The 7,845-nt window shown below is 48.9% G+C and overlaps 3 non-coding genes across 3 annotated transcripts; all 3 read left to right on the forward strand.

The window, feature by feature from the left end:
* The first annotated feature begins 4,827 nt into the window (after nt 1–4,827).
* On the forward strand, nt 4,828–4,900 carry trnav-uac (transfer RNA valine (anticodon UAC)). Its single transcript has one exon. It is a non-coding gene; the product is annotated as a tRNA-Val (tRNA).
* Nucleotides 4,901–5,139: 239 nt separating this feature from the next.
* On the forward strand, nt 5,140–5,212 carry trnav-uac (transfer RNA valine (anticodon UAC)). Its single transcript has one exon. It is a non-coding gene; the product is annotated as a tRNA-Val (tRNA).
* Nucleotides 5,213–5,394: 182 nt separating this feature from the next.
* trnav-uac (transfer RNA valine (anticodon UAC)) lies at nt 5,395–5,467 on the forward strand. The gene has a single exon. It is a non-coding gene; the product is annotated as a tRNA-Val (tRNA).
* Nucleotides 5,468–7,845: the final 2,378 nt, after the last annotated feature.

Here is a 7,845-nt window from a genome sequence, read left to right on the forward strand (position 1 = left end):
CCAAACCTCCTGGCCTGGCTGGAACTGGGGCGCCGGGATCCGGTGCCTGTCTGCCACCGCCTTGGACCGCTCTGTGGACCGAAGCAGGGCCTCCCGAGCCGTGACCCAAACCTGACGACAGCGACGTAGGTGGTCCTGCACAGACGGCACAGCCAGTTCCCTCTCCTGGGCAGAGAACAACGGGGGTTGGTACCCCAAAGCCACCTCGAAGGGGGAGAGACCGGTGGCCGAGGTGGTAAGCGAATTATGCGCGTACTCCACCCACAGCAGGAGAGACGCCCAGGCAGTGGGCTCCTGGGCGGCCACGCAGCGGAGCGCGGTTTCCAGGTCTTGGTTGGCCCTTTCGGTTTGACCGTTGGATTGAGGATGGAATCCAGAAGAGAGGCTGACGGTCGCACCTAGGGCAGAACAAAATTCCTTCCACACCCTGGAAATGAATTGTGGGCCTCGATCAGACACAATGTCCACAGGAATTCCATGGAGACGGAAAACATGTTGGACAACGAGGTCAGCCGTTTCACTGGCGGTAGGTAATTTAGGTAATGCAACATAATGGACAGATTTAGAGAACCTGTCCACAACAGTGAGAATAGTGTCATTACCTCCAGAGACGGGCAAGCCCGTGACAAAATCCAGGGCCACATGCGACCAGGGACGGCTGGGGACCGGGAGTGGCTGCAGCAGACCAGCAGGCTGTTGGTGGGAGGCCTTTCCCCGAGCGCAGACGGTGCAGGCCGCCACGTAAGCCCGGACATCGGCTTCAGCCGACGGCCACCAGAAGTGTCGCCTCAGCAGAGTCAGGGTACGTTGTACGCCAGGGTGGCAGGCAAAACGAGCAGTGTGTGTCCAATGTAATACCTGAGACCGCACGGGCAGCGGAACGAAGAGTCGATCGGGGGGGCCGTCTCCGGGACCAGGATCCGTAGCTTGGGCGGCCTTCACCAGAGATTCGATCTCCCAGCGCACGGCGGCAACAACCCGAGAGGGTGACAGCACCGATTCCGGCTCGGAAGAGTCCTCGGTGCGGTCAAACAGACGTGACAGAGCGTCGGGTTTAACATTGCGTGTACCTGGCCGGTAGGTAAGGGTAAAATTGAAACGACCAAAAAACAAGGCCCACCTGGCTTGACGTGAGTTCAGTCTCTTAGTGGATTGGATGTAGGCCAGGTTTTTGTGGTCCGTCCACACTACGAACGGCAGCTCCGCACCCTCGAGCCAGTGACGCCACTCCTCCAGTGCCAGCTTAACCGCCAGCAGCTCCCGGTTCCCCACGTCGTAATGCTGCTCAGCAGTGGACAGTTTCTTCGACATGAAGGCACAAGGGTGGAGCTTCTGGTCCAAAGTGGAGCGTTGAGACAGTATAGCCCCCACTCCAGACGCAGAAGCGTCAACCTCCACCACAAACTGGAGTGAGCAGTCGGGGTGTTTGAGTACAGGAGGCGAAGTAAACAGACGTTTCAACGTAGACATGGCATGCTCAGCAGCAGGAGACCAGTGGAAAGGGATCTTGGGGGACGTGAGCTTAGTCAGAGGGACCGCCACACGGCTAAAGTCACGTATGAACCTGCGGTAGAAATTAGCAAAACCCAGAAAGCGCTGAAGTTGCTTACGTGTCGTAGGCGCGGGCCAGTCGGCGACAGCTTTGGTCTTCTCTGGGTCAGCCGAAACCTGTCCACTCTCGATCACGAACCCCAAGAACGGGACCGAGTGCTGGTGAAAGGAGCATTTCTCAGCCTTCACGTACAGCTTGTTCTCTAGGAGGCGTTGAAGAACCTGCTGGACATGACACACATGCTCGGAGAGAGAAGAGGAGAAAACAAGAATGTCATCCAGGTAAACCACCACAAAACGGTTCAGAAAATCCCTCAACACATCATTGACCAGTGCCTGGAAGACAGCTGGAGCATTAGTTAGTCCAAATGGCATGACCAGGTACTCGAAGTGTCCCAGAGGCGTGTTAAAGGCGGTCTTCCACTCGTCACCTTCCCTGACACGAACGAGGTGGTAAGCGTTCCTTAAATCCAGTTTGGTGAATATGGCAGCGCCCTGTAGAGGCTCAAAGGTGGAATTAATCAATGGCAGGGGATATTTATTTTTAACGGTGATGTTGTTGAGCCCCCGATAGTCTATACAGGGGCGCAGTGACTTGTCTTTTTTCTCCACAAAGAAAAACCCCGCCCCCACCGGGGACGAAGAAGGACGGATGATGCCGGACGATAGGGATTCCCTTATATACCTCTCCATGGCCTCCCGCTCAGGCCGAGACACACTAAACAAGCGGCTAGCGGGGTAAGGGGCGTCGGGGAGCAGTTCAATGGCACAATCATAAGGTCTATGGGGAGGAAGCGATAGGGCCTTGGCCTTGCTGAAAACCTCCGCAAGACCCATGTAGTCGGGAGGGACCGAAGACAGGTCCGGAGGTGTCACCGCCGCGGCAGGGTCACGTTCGGCGGGTGGGACAGCAGAGCCTAGGCAGACGGAATGACAGCGGTCACTCCAACTAAGGACCTTGAGACGCTGCCAATCAACAACGGGATTATGGATTTTAAGCCACGGGAATCCGAGGATAAGCGGGGTGGAAGAGGCCGACATAATCCTAAAACAGATGGACTCACGGTGGTTCCCGGACAGGATCACCGTGACGGGCACAGTCTGATGGGTGATATGAGCCAATGTATGGCCGTCGATGGCGGTGACCCGGAATGGGGTCTCTATGGGCACAGTAGGGAAACCAGCTTGCTCGGCTAGGCTAACGTCCATGAAATTGTCCTCAGCACCCGAATCAATAAGAGCCGCGACGGGCAGTGAAAGGTCCTCAAATTGAAGGGTGGCAGGCATCTGGAGACGAAGTGCAGTGGGTGCAGGAGTAGGGATAGGGCTCGTCAGTACCCCCACGTTCACTGACGAGCCTTGTCTTTTGGCCGGATAGTACACGTAGCCACACGGTGAGTGGGATCACCACAATACAGGCACTCACCTGCCTGTATGCGACGGCGTCTCTCAGCAGGAGAGAGACGGGTGTGACCCAGCTGCATTGCCTCCACTGCGGAGTCCCCGGATGAGTCCACCGGCGAGGTAGCTGGAAACGTAGGGGAGGACGGTTGGCGAAGCCTGGTCGGAGCAGTAGTCCGTCTGACGGGATCCGGCCGGCTGCCTGTCTCGCGTCGTCTCTCTCGCCACCTGTTGTCGAGCGTAATGGCTAGGGAAACAAGGTTGTTAAGGGAGTCGGGCTCATCCCGGAGTGCAAGTTCATCCTTAACCGTTTCACATAATCCATTAACAAACACCCCACGTAGTGCCTCCTCGTTCCAGCCGGAATCAGTAGCCAGTGTCCGGAAACCCACCGAATAGTCAGCCACACTGTCAGCTCCTTGACGGAGGCTAAGCAACCGCTTAGCTGCACACCCAATATAGTCCGGGTGATCAAAAACAGTGGTAAAATCCGCAGCAAAGTCCTTAAAAGAGATCTCAGTAGTGAGACGGCTAGTACACACTGCTTCTGCCCAAGCTAGTGCTCTGCCCCTGAGTAATCCTATGACGTAATGTACCTTGGACGCGTCCGAAGCGAAGGACAGCGGGCGTTGGCGGAATATGAGTCCACACTGCAGAAGAAACCCCCGGCATTTGTCCAAATCTCCAGAAAAAGGTTCAGGCGAGCAGATGGGAGGCTCGCGGTGAAGATGAGCAGCAGTCATGACTGGGGGGGCAGGTGGAACAGGCTGTGAGGCAGAGGGAGTGACAGACAGTTTATCTACCTGCTCAGTTAGTTTGGTGACTTGGGCGATGAGCAGCTGGTTGTTCTCCAACAACGTGTGGAGAAGCCGGTCATGTTGTCCGAGCAGGAGTCCTTGAGAGTGAAGAGCCCGCTGGGCGCTCTCCCCGCTGGTATCCTGTGGTGTCTCCGCGGGGTCCATTTGGCCAGTTCGTTCTGTTAGGGTTTCAGTCGGACCCGGACACAGAACAACACAGGAACACAAAAAAGAGTAACAAAAAAGGTTTAATCCAAAAAACACACAATAACCAAGGAACAGGCAACGGTGAAGGTGTAGGTGGGAATCCAATCCGGGGAAGCTGCACAGAGCAGAGACGGAACTCAGCATCTGAGACGGAACAAAGAAACAAGGTTTAGTCAACTAGCAAGTTTAGGGAGCAACAATACTATGTGACTGGCCTAGTTACCACTTGGGAGTATGTAACGAACTGGCGCTGAAGAGGTGGTCAGCCCGGGTATAAATACTGCAGTGGTGGTGATGGTGATGAGACGCAGCTGTGCTGGTAGACAGATGATGGTGATGTGGTGCAGCTGAGCTGGTAGACCTAGTACCTCTAGGACGCCCTCAAGTGGTGGACAGAACACAGACACACTGGGGAAAGGAGGGGGGATGGAACAGGAAAGGCAGCAGACCCACAACAGGTTGATGGTTTAGATGAAGAAATAATTGAATTAAATTGATAAAGATCAAGTGAAGCAAAGCAGTCTAAACACGTATCTGGTTTTACTGATGTTTCTAAGGTTCCTGAGTTTAGAGATAAGTCAGTGCCAGTTAAAGGCAGGTGTTGGTGAATTTTGCTCCTAATAGTTGTAATTTTATCATTGACGAATCTCATAAAGTCGTTACTACTAAGAGCTATGGGAATACTTGGCTCAATAGAGCTGTGACCATCCGTCAGCCTGGCTACAGTGCTGAAAAGAATCCTCACTTCACTTCGTTCACCATTGCATTGTTTTCACTTTTCAGAACCGGAGCTACAGTACAGCTAATTCTACAGTCTATGGTTCAGGTCACATTTATATGCAGGTTATGTAAAGAAAAGCCATATCACAGAGGTTCCGTAGTGTAGTAGTTATCACATCTGCTTTACACGCAGAAGGTCCTGGGTTCAATCCCCAGTGGAACCAAATTTAAGGTTTAAAGTAAGAACTATGTCCTGTTATCACCTGGCAGGCGTCCCTTGAAAAGTCTTAAAAATTGGAGTGAACTATACTCGGCAATCAAAAAAAACATGCTCCAAAGACATATTGTCTATCTGAAAGACTTCTTCAGTGCTCTTGCATTAGTTTCACTTCTTCGAACCTGACCTCCATCCATTTTATTTACAGTATGGTTCTGATTATGTTAAAAATAACAGTATTAAAGAGGTTCCATAGTGTAGTAGTTATCACGTCTGCTTTACACGCAGAAGGTCCTGGGTTCAATCCCCAGAGGAACCAGACTTATGCTTTAAAGTAAGAACTATGGATTTGGTACCACCTGGCAATTGTCATTTAAAAAGTCTTTAGAAAGAATTCAATGCAAATAATAAAATATAAGCCCATGTCTTTTCAGAACCTCACCTCAAGCCATTATTTTTACTGTATTGTTCTGATTATGTTAAAGATGGCAGTACGTCAGAGGTTACATAGTGTAGTAGTTATCACGTCTGCTTTACATGCAGAAGGTCCTGGGTTCAATCCCTAGTGGAATCAGGCTTATGGTTTGAAGTGAGAACTATGTCCTGTTACCATTTGAAAAGGGTTGAACAACAATTGAAAAAAAACCCACAGCAATGCCTTCTCTTCTCAGTCAATTAGGGCATAGTTATACATAGAATTGTAAAAATGAATGGAAAATTGACTTTCTTTAAGGTTCTTCAAATATGTTTTGTCTCTCATTCTTGGCAGTGTACACATGAATGAAAAATATTACTGTTTTACTGACCCATTTACTGTGCTACTAGGTGAGAAGCTGCGGGTGATGGGTGTCGGTGCGTCCACAGTCTCCTGGATCACTGACAACCTGACAGACAGACCACAGTTTGTCGGTCTGGACCGTGTTCCATCTGATGTTGAGTAGATGGTGAGTGGCACGGGGGCCCCACAGGGGACTGTGCTGTCTCCTTTTCTGTTCACCTTATACACCAAAGATTTCAGAGTCATGTCATCTACAGAAGTTTTCTGATGACTCTGCAGTTGTTGGGTGTATAAGGGATGGACAGGAGGGAGAGTGCAGGGCACTGGTGGATGAATTTGTGGAGTGGTCTGGTAAGAATCACCTGCTTCTGAACGTGGATAAGACCAGAGAGATGGTGATCGACTTCAGGAGGAAGGGAACGGCTCCGCAGCCCCTTTGCATACTGGGAAGTGACGTGGACATGGTGGAGGAGTACAGATACCTGGGTGTCAACATCGACAGCAGGCTGAACTGGAAGATCAACAGCACTGCTGTTTACAAGAAGGGGATGAGCAGACTCTATTTCCCGAGGAAGCTGAGATCCTTCAACGTGTGCAGCAGGATGTTGGAGATCTTCTACCGGTCTGTTGTGGCCAGCGCTCTGTTCTCCTCCGCCATCTGCTGGGGGGGGCAGCAGCATCGGAGCCAGCGACACAAACAGACTGAACAAACTGATCAGGAAGGCTGGCTCCGTGATCGGCTGCAAACAGGACACTTTTGAAGCTGTGGTGGAGAGGAGGTCACTGAACAAACTGTTATCTATCATGGATAACCCTGACCACCCTCTCCACCCCCCACCGGTCCAACAGAGGAGCTCCTTCTCAAAGAGGCTCCGACAGTTTAAATGCAGCACGGACCGCTACAGGAAATCATTCCTACCACAGGCAATAAAACTCTTCAACGCGTCATCCCTGGGGGGTAGATGAGACTCTGAGACACCACAATATTGCAATAAGGGCAACCGGCACGATTGGATCATTTACATTTTACCATACTTAAACAGTTGCAGATTTTGTTTTTCCCATCTTGTACATATTTAAATATTTGTTCTTATATTCTTATATTTTGTCATTATTATTATTATTATCTCATGTATATTGTATGTATGTATATTTTGTGTGCTGCTGTAACACTGTAATGTCCCATTTTTTTGGGATCAATGAATATCTATCTATCTAAAGAATCACTACTTCTAGTGTATAGAGCAGCATATCTCCACCAGACTCCATGTAAATAATCACTACTTTTAGCGTGTATAGAACAGCATTTCTCCACCAGACTCCATGTAAATAATCACTACTTTTATAGAGCACTATCACCAAACCCACCATAATCCATATAATCTGGGGTTTTATTTATAAAACTGCATGTAGGATCCTTACGGAAAGTGTACGTACACCTAAAAGCCAAAAATAAATCAGATTGATAAAACCATGTGCATGCACATCTGTATGTAATATTCTGTTTATAAATCACATATTACCTACAAGTGTGCATATGTGAATCAGCCTCTTATCCCTCCCTGTACACGCCCACTTTTCATTTTAATAATCTGTTAATATTTAAAGTATAACTTGTGTATATTTCAACCTGGACTCCATCCCCCCGTGGTTCTGTGTATGCAGTAGCATTTTGAAATACATTCTTTGAGGGGCAGGAAAAAAGTGTAAAGACCTCCGAACTGGAGTGATGTGAACATTGAGTTAATATATACATTTATCATAATTTAAACCATAATTTCATACAATAATAACTCAAGAAATGTACTCACAATATTAACACACACACACACACACACATATACTTTCTACATTTTCAGGATTTTAAATATTAATATTATGTTTATGAAAGAAAAGTTCAGTTATTGTTATTACTACACACATGTCAGGTTGATTTAATTATGTATACTCTATATTACATATTATTTTGTAGTTTTTCCGTTGTTGTTTTTTGTAACCGTTAAATAATTTATTTTGAATATGTTCAGCGTTACAGTAAAAATACAGTGTTTTAAAATCTGTTGACCTACTTCAATTCTATTGGTTGCTGTTAACGTCCCGTCCAATCAGCTGTCGATGTGAGGGCAGAGGGGCGGGCCTTCGGCGACCGTTATCCGGGATTATGAAGAGAATCA

Source organism: Etheostoma spectabile, unplaced genomic scaffold, assembly GCF_008692095.1.
Source record: "Etheostoma spectabile isolate EspeVRDwgs_2016 unplaced genomic scaffold, UIUC_Espe_1.0 scaffold00018790, whole genome shotgun sequence".
Lineage (NCBI taxonomy): Eukaryota > Metazoa > Chordata > Actinopteri > Perciformes > Percidae > Etheostoma > Etheostoma spectabile.